The sequence below is a fragment of the Python bivittatus genome, unplaced genomic scaffold, assembly GCF_059951505.1.
Source record: "Python bivittatus isolate LINGU-HERP-01145 unplaced genomic scaffold, Pbiv_v1 ctg000220_np1212, whole genome shotgun sequence".
Lineage (NCBI taxonomy): Eukaryota > Metazoa > Chordata > Lepidosauria > Squamata > Pythonidae > Python > Python bivittatus.
The window spans coordinates 11509040-11523882 of NW_028277048.1; positions in this window are offsets into that span (position 1 = coordinate 11509040).

A 14843-nucleotide genomic window follows, 5' to 3' on the forward strand; every position below is an offset into this window, starting at 1 on the left:
TGGCAACTGGTCAGCACCTCCCACCACACCTGAGGGCAGCAGTCTGCTTGATCAGAGAAGAATTCCAACTTCTCTCAATATCTGCTGCCTAAGGCATAGTCCTCATTCTGCCTTATGGTGGAGTTAACCCTCCTCTGATGGCTTTATTTGCTAAGCAGAAGTGCTGGGCTTCTACCTGGACAATGTTAATAATACATTGTTAAATGGCTTAAGTCAGTGTGAGAAGAGCCACCATTTTTACCATCCTTCTACTTTGATTATTAAGAAGCTTGTCAGAGAAGAGGAAGGAGGTTGGGTGGCAAAACCAGGGAGGGAAGCAGCCAAGGAAGCCACGGCTATATATATACAGATGCCACACGAGTAATGGAATCCATTATTCAGACATGCAACCAACTCTCAAGAGCACACAAACACTTCTCCTTTGTACACTTTTCAGGTACTGGAGAGCTGCTACCACTTAGAATAAACCATAAAGAGATAGATGGATTAATATTCTCACCTGTTCTTACAGTGTTCAGGCTATTGATTCTGATGAATTTGAACTTTGAATTTCTCTGAATAGGACCAATTTGGTTCTGAGTTTCCATTTTTTCCAATTTGGAAAAAGCACCCAACTCAGAGGCTTGAAGGATATCTGGAAGTGACCTCAGATACTTGCACCCTCTTCAAGGGTTCAGAGGAATCAGTGCCTGGCATGGGGTATCTACTATACATGATGGATAGTGAGTTCATTGATGAGATAATATGTATTATACCATCATCTTCTCTCCACCAGCATCAAGATGAGTACCAGAGGCCATAGCAAATTCTGTCAATCTCTGCTACCCTCCGTGGCTTTCCACTGCCCTCTTCATCCAAAAGCATATGGAGAACAGCAAGGATGACACCATGGAGGAAAGCAGAAGAGCAAGTTATGCATTATTTACCGTAGGCGTCAGATTAGTTATGAAGGTTTATTTTCATCCACTGATTGGATTTCAAGGCTGTCTTCCAGGGAGCTGTTGATTTATTTATTTATTTATTTTGCTTACTCTGTCTTCATCATAAAATTGTCTTTCAGTCTGGGTACCAATGTCTTGTTCAAGTCTTTTGAGACACCCAACATATTCATGACTTTGTTTGACCCTAACATTGAGTTGGAATTTGGTCTCCAAACAATTTTCATGATCCTACAGCATCTGTCATAATATACTGCATTTATTTCTTCTTTTTCTTTTAGAATTTATCCATTCCAGTCATCAAGAATTTTACCTGTGTTCTATGACTCCTTGACATTTGATAGCCAATGCCCTGCCTTTTCCACAACATCTCTTTCCATTCATTTAGGAAAAGCTGATTTCCCCAAAAACATCTTCAAGTAGAGATTACTTGATTAGTATACCAGTCCATGGGCTCAGGTAGCTGTAGTATTCCCAATCTGGTGTCCTCCAGATTCCAGATCCCAACTCTGGAATCAACATCATGGGACATTTTCTTCCAATACACTCAAGAGAACACTAGGCTGGAGAAGATTATATAAAGAGGTATATATCCTACCAAATAAATATATCTAACAACAGTGTGTATGTTTTGAACATAAACTTTTTTTAAAAAAATTGGATGGCTAAGGTAATTGTTCCTATTCTTTTTGAACAATTCCCCATTTAGAATTCAGAAGCAACCATGCCTCTTTTTATGAAATTCGATGAATTAATCTACTATTGCAAGAATCACACCTCTGCAGAATATCCATTGTTTAGCAACCATTTGAATGTGCGTATGCATGTATGAGGTGCATAGATGGTGGATATTAGCAGGATTAGTATATTGTTCCTCCTGTCAATTAATCCACGCTGCTATAATTACCACGTGTACACAATACAACATGGGGGGAGAGAGGAAGTATCACGTTTTGGTTATAAAAGATCTAAATAAAATATTTTAAAACACTTAAATATCAGTATTGAGAACACTAAAAGCATAATACTTTAGGAAGATTTGCTGGTTTTGAATTTTGGAAAAGTGGTTCTAGCTTGCGTAGAACCAACAAAATGGTCTGGAGTCTCAGCAGTTGGCAACAGTTTCGCTGATCTTGCCTGGGCTCAAAAGCTAAGGTGCATCAGACTGGTAAGCACTTATCGGGAAGACCACCAGGAAATTACAAGGCTATATGCCAGGCTGGGACATTGCAAAAAATCCCAGATGAAGGCAAAGGAAAAACTTTCCTGTAGTATTGCCCAACACATTGCATACTTGTATGTATTCATCCACCAGGAGTTGACTCAAGGCCATCTTACATATACAGGGACCATTCAGCATGCCCCAACAACTTACTTACTTACTTATTTATTAAATTTGTCCCCCACCCATCTCCCCCCTATGGGGGACTCTGGGCGGCTCACATCACGTTAAAACAATAAATAAATATACAATTAAAACCTATAACAATACACATTCACAAACCACAAAAGGGGAAAAATCCAGGAGACCAATGGCTCAGGGCAGCAACCCCAGGCCACTACGGGACTAGCCAACCCCACACTTGATGATCCCCCTCCTCACCCCAGGCCAGATGGCAGCTGGGCTGGATTGTCAACAGCTGGGAGATGCTTCAACTTAGGCATATGTGACATCTATATAAGCACCACCTAGCTATGCAAAGTTCAAATTCAGTGCCATGTCCTTCCACAACGCAGCCTCTTTTCGATCTGATTGCCCTATTTCAGGTCTGCTCTGCACTATCTAGTATCTTCAACAGATCTGCAGACTGCAATCTATGTCCAGCCAAGAGGCTTTCAATGTTTTATATTGAATCCCAGCTCCTATCTGAAGCCCACTGACCTACCTGAAATCACGTTCCTCTTTTATCTGTCTCTCTTCAGCTTCCAACATTCAAAACTGGATATACTTGCTAGGCTGTCCCAAAGTAATTAATCGACAAACCATCATTAAATGGGTGTCAACTTGCACATTTGGGCAGGAATAACTGGTTTGTTTGACAGTTTATGCCAAAACCTGTCAGAGCTTTTTAATCACTTTGGAATATCAAGTCAACTCCCTTCTATTTTAATTGGCCAAGATCCATCATTTCCAAATGGGCTAGACTGTCAACAGCTGGGAGATGCTTCAGTTAGAATGCAATTTCTTATTTCAGCGAGATGGTGTCAAGTCCACATGGTCCAACTCCCAGTTTTGAAGCATTCTCACGCAACCAGGCTTGGTTCAGAAAAATACTTCTTTATTACGTGGTACATGTACTGTAGCTTGTAAACAGAACATTGCTAAAACTAAAGCCTTGGGTAAACTTCCCTCTATTTATCCCCCCTCCCCTTATTGCCTGGGGTCTTCTTCTCCACCTGGTGGTGACCTCTTTCCTTCCTCCCCCTCCTACCCAAGCTCCTTCCTGGCTCTTTGGACCCCAGCTGCCTTGCCAGCAATCAAGCCAGTCTAAATTGCCCATATATGGTTAAGCTGCTTCCCAGCTCCCCTTACAACCATTAACAGCAACCCCCCCCCCATTAGTTACAAGTGGCAGAAACAAATCACTCCAACTCCCAACGAATGCAATACAATGGAAAACAACAACAGTTGGGTGATGCAGGTTCTGACATGCTGCCCCCCCCCAAAAAAGAACCCCTCTTCACCACGATGGCCTGGAACCCTAGAAATAAGAAAAAGAGGAACTGGAATTATGAAGACATACATTCCATAGAATCCAACAAGGTTACCTGGGTTTGTTAGGATAATTTTTATAAAAGTCCAAAAGTAAGTCAGGAGCTTTAACATGTCTTTTGGAGACCCATTCAGACCCATTTAACATGTCTTTTGGAGACCCATTCAGGATTTAAGGAAATGTTTCCAATGTACCAAATACTGAATATCTCCTTTGAATTTTCTAGAGTCCAATATTTCCCTGATCTCAAAGTGTTGTTCCCCCTCGATCATAATAGGTTCAGGAGGGGCCACTGATGGCCTCCATTTATCAGATTCTTTGTAGGGTTTCAATAGTTCACTGTGGAAGACAGGGTTAATCTTCCTGAGGGTTTTGGGGAGTTTCAAGCATACAGAAACAGGGTTAATTACTCTATCCACTGTGAAAGGTCCTATGAATTTATTATCAAGCTTTCTACATGCTCTGGAAGATTTCAGATTCTTGGTAGATAACCGCACTTTGTCCCCCACTTTCCACGGTTCATGTGGTGCTCTCTTCTTATCTGCCTGGGCTTTGTAACTTTCTCTAGCTTTTGCAATAGCTTTTTCAGCGATTGGCCACAATTGCCTTATCCTGTTACCCCATTCATCCACTGTTTTAATCCCTGTCTGAGCATGAGGAAGTTCCGGTATAGGTACAAAGTCTTGCCCTGATACAATTTGGAAAGGTGATAGCCCAGTACTATCGTGGACAGCATTATTGTAAGCCACTGCAGCATAAGGTAATAAGTCCACCCAATTGTCCTGTTGATGGTTTATGAAACATCGCAAATATTGTTCCAACCCCGCATGCCTCCTCTCTGTCACTCCGTCCGTCTGAGGATGGAAGGAAGAGCTCATTGCTTGCTTGGACCCCAAAAGGGTTAAAAATGCCTTCCAGAATTTAGATGAGAACTGGACCCCCCTGTCGCTGATCACTCTTTCAGGACAACCGTGTAATCTGTATATGTGTTGGATAAACAATGCAGCTAGTTCAGGTTGTGAAGGGATGGCTTTGCACGGGATGAAGTGAGTTTGTTTAGAGAAGAGATCAGTAACAGTCCAAATCACAGTCATTTTCCTGCTCTCTGGCAGGCCTACAATAAAATCCATGGCTATTTCTTTCCATGGTTTTTCAGGGCTTGCCACAGGTTGCAACAACCCACGTGGTTTCCCCCCTTGCCCTTTTGCCATAGCACATACAGGACAGGTAGTTACATATTCCGCCACATCCCTTCTGAACCCTTCTGCCCCCACCAAAATTGCCTGCATAGTAGATGTAAAGTTTTGACAAAGCCAAAGTGTCCTGCTGTTTTATCATCATGGCACCTTTGTAGTACCATTTTGCGAGCCTCCTGGGGCACGTACAGTCTATCTGCTTTCCACCATGCCCCCTCCCTCTGGGGTCAGTTCTTCCTTATTCTCCTGGAACCATTCATCCTGTTCCAGCAATCGATTTCAGTCCATTAATAACTCTGACTTGAGGAAGGGTTTGGTGGCATTACTTTGTGATCTGGTGACTGCAGCTGCCAGTTCTGGCTCCCGCCGGTTGGGGATTACAGCTGATACCACCTTCTCCCATTGGCTATTGTGCTGGGGCAGCCTGGAAAGAGCATCTGCCAAGAAATTCCGGCCTCCCGGGATATATTTTAAAGTGAAATTAAATCTGCTGAAGAATTGCGCCCATCTTATTTGTTTAGGAGACAACTTTCAGGGTGATGTCAATGCTTCTAAGTTCTTATGGTCTGTCCAAACCTCAAAAGCTTCTTCCGCTCCTTCCAGGAAATGTCTACAATTCGTTAAAGCCCATTTCACTGCGAAAGCCTCCTTTTCCCACACCAGCCACCTCCTCTCAGTTTCAGTGAACTTTCTAGATAAGTAAGCACATGGTTTTAACACTCCTTCCCCATCCTTTTGTAAGAGGACTGCACCAGTTGCTACATCTGAGGCATCGGCCTGAATAACAAAAGGCTTTGGGTTTGTCCTTCATTTTTAAAAGATCAGTCAAAGGGAGGGCTACTTGTGCAAAATTAGGAATAAACTGTCTGTAAAAGTTGGCAAAGCCAAGGAAAGTTTGCAGTTGTCTTCTTGTTTTCGGGGCCTCCCAGGCTAGGACATCCTGCACCTTGTTGGGGTCCATTTCCACCCCTTTATTAGATATTCTGTAGCCCAGATAGTCAATGCAATCCTTATGGAATTCACATTTGGATAGTTTTGCATACAACTGCGCATTTAGCAGTTTCTCCAGCACTTTCCTGACTAATTTCATGTGTTCCTCCATTGTTTCGGTGTAGATTAAAATGTCATCCAAGTACACCAACACTCCTTGGTAGAGAAACTCATGCAAGACCTCGTTAATCAGTTGCATGAATACCCCGGGTGCGTCTTTTAATCCGAATGGGAGAACCCGATACATGTAGTGTCCCAGCGGGCATCTAAAGGCAGTGCGCCATTCGTGCCCAGCTTTTATGCGCACGCGGAAATATGCCTCTCTCAAATCTAGTTTGGTAAAAATCTTCCCTTTCACCAAATGAGCTAACAAGTCTTTCATTAATGGCAGAGGGTACTTGTTCTCTGTGCATATTGCATTTAACCCCCTATAGTCCATGCATAAGCGTAAAGTCCCATCTTTCTTTTCTCTGAATAATGCTGGCGCCGCCAGGGGGGATTTGGCGGGCACTATGAAACCCCAGCTCAAGTTTTTGTCAATGAATTCCCTCAATGCCCCCATTTCCTTTTGGGTCATTGAGTACATTTTTGGGGTTGGGTACTTCGCTCCTGGCACCATCTCAATCTCGCAGTCTGTGGGGCGGTGTGGCGGTAGTTGTTCAGATTCCTTTTCGCTAAAGACTTTCGCCAAGTCTCTATATTGCCAGGGGATTTCCTCCCCTCCCCCCACGTGGGTCTTCCTCCCTTGGCACTGCTCCTTTAGGGCTGCGGCCCCCAGCTCCCCTCATTGGTTGGGCTCCGCCTTCGCAATCCCACGCCCGCCATCCGGAAAGGTCAGAGTCTTTTCCTGCCAGCTGATGGGGGGGGTCCCACCGTTCCAGCCAGGACATTCCCAGAATGAGGGGGTAACTAGCCAGCAGCACAACCAGGCATTTTAAAGTCTCCCGGTGCGTTCCGACTTTTAACTCAAAAGCCTCGGGATAGTAGTGGACCGCACCTCCCCCCACCGCTGTTCCATCCACTTGCCTGAAGATTATGGGAGTTTTCAGCCGGTGCACTTTTAAATTTAATCCACTGACGAGCACGGGGCTGATCAAACTCCGGGAGCAACCTGAATCGAGCAATGCTGTGAGCCGGGCCCGACAAGTCGATCGCGGAGCACAGATCACTACCTCATATGTTTTAAAATTAAGTTTGAATGCCAAAACATGCTTATCGCCCCTCTACCGCCCAAAACATGCCCACCACCCCCCTACCACCCAAAACAAGTTCACCGCCCCTCAGGATCCTCCCACTGCCCCCCGGGGGCGGTACCGCCCCCGTTGAGAACCAATGGTATATATTTTCTGGCTGAGTTTCTTTGGATAACAAGATATGGGCATTGCAGTTTGCAAACCTATCATGCTGGTGTGTATTTTTTCCCTGGGCAAAGGGTTTCTGGGCGCACTGCTGTACTCTGCTCAACACTGCCAAGGTCTCCGGGCACCCTTGTACCACGGCCCTCTCAAAGAGCCTTTGGTCCAGCCCCTCCTGGAACAGCCGCACGAGGAACCTCTCCGGCCAGTCTGGGAGCTTCACCGCCAAGCGCTTGAACTCCAGTGCATAGTCTGACACGGGGCGCGCCCCTTGTTTCAGCTCCCTGATCGCCTCTGCTGCGTGCGAGTGGGCACATTGGTCCTCGAATCGGTCCCGTAGGGCGGTGATGAAGCGGTCAAAGTCCCCCAGTTCTGGGGCCTCCGCTTCATTCAAGTCGTTCACCCACTCAGCTGCCACGCCTACCAGGAAGTGGGATACATACAGCACCCTCCAGGCATTGCTGGCAAACAGGTGCCTACATGTGCCCATGCAGATTCTCACCTGATTCAGGAAGGCGGGCAGTTGGACAGGGTCTCCGTCGTACTTCTCTACTAGCCCCCATCTTTGCAATAGGTCCCCTTCCTCCTGCTGCGGTCGTGGGGCGGGTTGCTGCTGGCCCGCTCCCCAGCCGCAGCCTGCGGGGGGTTGGAATGGAGGCAGAGGTGGGGGAAGGGTCGGCAGTTCAATCGGAGTGATCGGGGAGGGCTGGGCGAGCTGCGCCGACCCCTGTCTGGGTGTGGGAGGATGCACGGGAGACCGCGCCATAATCCCCAGCTTGCCCAATTCCTCCCTCAGGGCGCGCACTTCGCCTTCCAGCTTCCTCACCCGTTGCCCCTCATCCCATGGCGTTGTCACTCCGGTCGCTGTCCCCAGGGCTCTTGACCATCGAGGCCTGGCTGGCATCTCTGGGGTGAAGCCTCCGGCGTCATCCCAGATGCTCAGGTCTCTCAGTGGGTCCCAGCGGTGGGCCAGCCACCTCGTTGGGTCCTTCGGTCTGGCGCCCGCTAGCACTTCCATGAGGGTGACTTGCTGCTCCTCCCCTTCTGCTGGCTGGGAGCTGGCCCAGCTGGTCCCCATCCCTTCTCCAAGTTTCTGTCTTGCTCTATCTGCCTCCAATTGTAGGGTTTCTCTGTCCTCTTCTGCTGGTGCCTCCGGTGAACTTTTCTGCAGCTCCTCAGAGGCCATGCTAAGTTGCTGGAAATGCCTCGTAGAGTTTCCTCTCGGGTGAAATCCAGTATCAGAGAGTTTTAGCAAATTGTCAAGTCCACACTGTCCAACTCCCAGTTCTGAAGCATTCTCACGCAACCAGGCTTGGTTCAGAAAAATACTTCTTTATTACGTGGTACATGTAGCTTGTAAACAGAACATTGCTAAAACTAAAGCCTTGGGTAAACTTCCCTCTATTTATCCCCCCTCTCCTTATTGCCTGGCGTCTCGATTCTTCTCCACCTGGTGGTGACCTCTTTCCTTCCTCCCCCTCCTACCCGAGCTCCTTCCTGGCTCTTTGGGCCCCAGCTGCCTTGCTGGCAATCAAGCCAGTCTAAATTGCCCATATATGGTTAAGCTGCTTCCCAGCTCCCCTTACAACCATTAACAGCAACCCCCCCCCCCCATTAGTTACAAGTGGCAGAAACAAATCACTCCAACTCCCAACAACTGCAATATAATGGAAAACAACAACATATGGGTGATGCAGGTTCTGACAGATGACATATATGCCATTTCAGTTGCTCTTGAGATTCTGTCATGGAGATCCTGAGGACCAAAAGCTTGTGAAGGACAGAGGGGAAAAAACTTTAAATGGCCTTGTCTTTAGTGAGCTTGGTCTTATGTTGGTCTTACGGTCTCATTTCAACCAAACACCAATATTGAACAATCATTTGGATATAGGACTAGGCAACTTCCCAGATACTAGTGCATCTGTTTTCCAGGCCTTTTTATAATGCATCCTTAAATGGACTTAGAGTACTCATAAGTTGTCTTTACTTTTTTCAGATTAATTTGATGCTCCCAATGCTATAATCCTAGCCATGTCTATATTTGGTGAGTCTAGAACTTACAGGGAACTTTAGCCAATCAGTCCTTTTTTTTAATTCAGTTATTTATTTTCAAAAGAAATGAGAGGAAAAAGATACATAGAAATTACAAAATGCAGACATTACATGGAAAAGTTTGCAAAGTGGTATAAGATAAAATTAGATACAAACATCTCACTCGCTTTTATTGTTATATGCCAATTTGGGTTATAATAAATGTAAATATAGCTTCAAAACAGCCTTGTTTCTGCATTTCCTTCTGTATTATACTGCTTAGTTGGAGCTTCTGAAACCATGAAGGCCCTTCTGACCATTCTAAGGGGAGAGTTTAGAATGATTTTGTTAATAATGAAGTCTTTGGATTGTAAGTTTTTTAGCATATTCTTTTTTTTCAAGTAATATTATTAAAGATTATAATTACAATAGTAAAAATTAATACAAACTAAAAGAAAGATAGAAAGAAAGAGTAAAAGTGCAAAGAGAAACACATAGGAAAGACATAAAGAACAGAAAAAGAAAAGAAAAGAAAAGAAAAGAAAAGAAAAGAAAAGAAAAGAAAAGAAAAGAAGAAAAGTAAGAATATAGTGAAGAAAAAGAAAAATATATGAAGAAGAGATTCCCAACCTTCAACACAAGTATAAAGATCTCATCGCTTATCTATAATCAAATCCATAAAGCATCATCATTTCATTCCAGCAAAAGTCCATTAAGGGTTACTAGAAATAACAACATATCTATTTTAACCTTGATCAAATGAACCAACTTTATATTCTTTCCTTTTAGTTCTAGCACTCTTAATCTTTAGTCCATTCAAATAATGTGGTAGAATTTGATTTCTTTTCATTTCTTCTTTGTTCTTTCTCACAAGATTCTTCAAAGCTTTAATAAGCCTCTTTTGTAAGACCAATATAAAAAAGTTATCCAGGTCACTCTCTTGGTTTATTGTTTGTATGTCCCTTTTAATTATTAAAACATCAGCCAGTTTCTTTTGTATGTCCAGTGTAGCATATTTTTCCATGTCATTCTTGTAGCCTGTCATTTGTAAGTCCATTTTCAACTCAGTCTCAATTAGATGTTTGTATCTAATTTTATCTTATACCACTTTGCAAACTTTTCCATGTAATGTCTGCATTTTGTAATTTCTATGTATCTTTTTCCTCTCATTTCTTTTGAAAATAAATAACTGAATTTAAAAAAAGGACTGATTGGCTAAAGTTCCCGTAAGTTCTAGACTCACCAAATATAGACATGGCTAGGATTATATGTCTTGCCAGATAAAACTTGTTCCTCTTTCATAACATCTTTTAGAGATAGTCTACCCATAGGGGCAGATATCACTGTTGACATTGTTAATATTAATTTCTGACTCCATTTTTCAAAAATATCCTTCAATATTTCCAGTGTTAGAATATTTTGTGCCATTCTGTACCTGTTAGCCAAGTGTATGTGTTTTTCTCCTTCAACTGAAATCTTTAGTTCCCTCTAGTGTCCATAGTGTCTGCTATGTTTCCTCCTACTCATGTTAGAAAAATAATAAATAATGGTTAGAATTTCTATTTATTAAACAAAATAGATTAAAATGTTAACAACAAGAAATCAAAGAAAATCTTTGGCACTACTCAATAACGTGGTATATGAATGACCAAATAGTACAATATGAGAGGAAAATATCAGCTTAAAGAACATTAAAAATTAAATTTTATTACAATTCTTAACATATAACTGGGCATTGTTCTTTATTCTGGAGCTCCTTTTCATGGCTAGGGGAAAAAAAATCAAAAGAGTAAAAAAAATAAAATAGGACAAGTTAACATGTGTCTGATCACAGCAAATGTGATAATATCCAGAGCAAATGTCTCCAGGTTAACAGAATTCTTAGCTGTACAACTGCATAGAAAAGTTTAATAACAAAGCAGTGTTCCCTTTGACTTTCTCAAGAAAAAGAAAAAAAAACACCCTAAGAGTAGATAGGTAACAAAGACTTGTTGCTACATTCGTTAAATTAATTGTCTTGCATAATAGCTGTCCTTGTAGATTAAATTTGCAGTTCTATGTTTCATTAAGATGAAAATGGTAGGCCGTTAGCAATCAAACAAAAGGTACAAGAAATAGTATAGGAAACACTATACTGGGGAATAAATGATTAAGCAAGATGTCCTCCCAGATGTAAAAGAGAGTTGTAAATTTTGGGGACATAATTTGTCATAATATTAACATCTTTAACATTCAAAGATTCTTCCATAAATCAACTTATGTCCGTTAAAATGTTATTCCAAAAAAAGGTCAATGGTTTACAGGACCACATCACATGAGTCAATATTTTTCATTGCCAGCAAAGAAAATCTGACTTGCTTTCAAATACACTCTTTGGAGTGTCCAGTAGACTCAGAATAAGATTCAAATTGATTCAGCAAAAGATTTTAAATCCAGTGAAGCAAATTTAACATTTTTAAGACCTGTGACTATTGATGTCACGTTATGGGTGTTCCAATTCTTTAATCCATGAGACATAATGTCCTTAATGTCAACTTTAAAAATATTTTTATAATAACTATTAAATTTTAAAAGAGAAAGATAAAATCTAACAAGAATAAAATCTAACAATCAAGAAAAAGAAAAGAAAAAAGAAGGAATAGAGAATAAGAAAGAAAACAGAGTACAGAAAGAAAAAGAAGAAAGAAACAGAAATGCAAAAAAAAAAATGACTACTGACTTCTTTTACAGCAGATATAAGTAAAACTTACATTAAACTCGTACTCTAAGGTTACAACATAAAATCCATTTTTCTACTATCTACTAGTATTACTAATCATCAAATCCATATAGCATGATTTCATTTTTCTCTGTTTCATGCAAAAAGTTCAACAGGGGCTTCCAATTAGCATTAAAATTAGTCAGTGTCTTTTCTCTAATCAAAGCTGTCAGTTTTGCCATCTCAGCCAGCTCCATCAACTTCGCCATCCATTCTTCCATTTTAGGTAATGTCAAGTCTTTCCACCTTACAGAATATAAAAGTCTCACTGCAATTATCATATATTAAACACAAAGTTCCACGAGATTTTTCCAATTGTTTATCAGCCCCAAAAGAAATGTCTCTGGTTTCGATTGTCTTTAAAATCTTCTGAATTAATTTATGTATTTGAGTCCAAAGTTTTTAGCTTTTTTACATGCCCACCAAAGATGATTAAAAGTCTCATTGTTCACATTTCCAACATATATTTGAAGACCCTTTATACATTTTTGACAATCTTTCCAGTGACAAATACCATTGATATATCATTTTATAAAAATAACCCTAACCCTTTAAATTATAACATAATGTAAATTTCAGCCCTTTCGTCCACGTATTTTCCCATTGTTTCATTTGTATATTACATCCAACATTTTTAGCCTATTTTATCATAAAATCTTTCACTTGTTCATCTTTTGTTTCAAAACAGAAATTTGTAAATTTTAGTAATAAGATGTTCATCATTAGTACATAACTCAATTTCAAATTCAGTTTTATCATGGTCAAAACCAAAAATCCTTTTATCCACATTAAATGTTTCTATTAATTGTACATGTGAAAACCATTGAAAACTATGCTAAACAAAAGAAATTAGAATTTGCAAATAAACCAGGGAAATGGTTAGTTTATAAATTAAGGAAGGAAAAAGAAAAGATGATTTTGAAGCTTCAAGATGGAGACACAGTTTTAACAGATAATGTGGCTATACAAAATGCTTTTCATCAGTACTGCTCTAATTTATATAAAGGACAGAGTATCTCTCTGGAAAAAAATAGATGATTACCTAAAAGTGCAAAATCTGCCGTGGCTTACAGAGACACAAAGACAGTTTATGAATGGGCCTGTAGCAATAATGGAAGTTTCTGAGGATATAAAAGAGATTAAACAAGGAAAAGCACCTGGGCTGGATGGACTACCAGGGTCTTATTATAAAAGTTTTGAGGATGAAATTTTACAACCTCCTCAGCATACAGTGAATCATATCCTACAAGGAGATGGGATGCCAGAGTCTTGGAAAGAAGCTAATATTGCATTAATTCCCAAAGAGGGACAAGGCTTAAACTTTTTTATTATTATTATTAAATTTATCTCCACCCATCTCCCCCCAGTGGGGGACTCTGAGCAGCTCACACAAACCATTAAAAACAATAAATATATATAAATACATAAAACATAAAAAATTATACCAACTTAACCAAAAATTAAAGACCAACTTCATTACTGAATAGCGACTAAAAGTTATTTACGATTTTGGCAAACAGATTGAAAATAGTTTTACAAGAATTTAATCTTGAAGGCCAATGTGGATTTTTACCTAAAAGACAACTTAAAGACAATGTTAGAACAGTATTGGATATTACTGAATATTTGAAACCCCATAATGAAAAACAAGCTGCATTATTTTTTTTTAGATGCAGAGAAAGTGTTAGATAATCTTCATTGGCCCTTTTTGTTCAAAATTTTGGAAGATATGGACTTTGGAGAGAATTTTATAAAATAGGTAAAATCAATATATACATTACAGAAAGCACAAATTATTGCTATTGGTGATTTAACAAAACCGTGTGAGATCCAAAAAGGAGCAAGACAAGGCTGTCCATTATCCCCATTTTTGTTTATTTTGGTTTTGGAAGTTCTGAACTGAGAGCCTTTGCAGATGGTCTGATGTTGGTGTTAGAAGAGCAGTTGAAAGGGATAGAATTACTAATGAGAAAACTAAAAGAACTTGCTTGGTGCACTAGCTGGTTTTAAGATTAAGATTAAGTATGAAGATACAACATCACAGGGTTGATGAACAAAACTGGTTTCAAGATTGAGGAAAAAATAAAATATGTGGGTGTTAATCTGATAAATATGAATTGTCTGTTGTTTCAAAACAATTATGTTAAGACATGGAATGAAGTTTTAAAAGACACATTAAGATGGAGAAATTACAGCTGTCATTGTTGGGAAGAGTTTGTGGGATAAAAATGAATGTTTTACCTAGGATGTTATTTTTGTTTCAGGCAATGCCTATTTTGACCACAGATTTACCATTTAAACAATGGCAGAAGGATATATCTAACTTTGTGTGGCAAGGCAGAAAACCATGAGTTAAATATAAGGTGTTGCAAGATGCTAAAGAAAGAGGAGGTTTAGCTTTACCTGATTTGAAACTGTACTTTACAGCTTGCTGTTTAGTCTGGATGAAAGAGTGGGTGACCCTGAGAAATAGAAGGCTTTTGGAGTTAGAAGGACACAACCTGAGATTTGGGTGGCATGGCTATTTATGATATGACAAAGTTATGGTTAATGTAGATTTCAGAAATCACTTTATTAGACATGCCATGAGAATTTGGAATAGACATACTAGATTTACAAACTTTAAAAATATTTTTAAATTTTTCATAAACATTTTTTAATGGATTTAGCTTTAGACATAAGTATAATAGCACTTCAGGTTTCTTAGATGCAGCCACAGCAACTGGTCCATATCAAGCTGTTAAAACATGCTTGAGGTGATTATATTGCCTCTGTTGTGAATTAGGGAGACCAAATAGAATTTGGTCAAGAAAAAAAAATTAAAATGGTCATTACAAAGTAATGGATTTAAAGGACATATT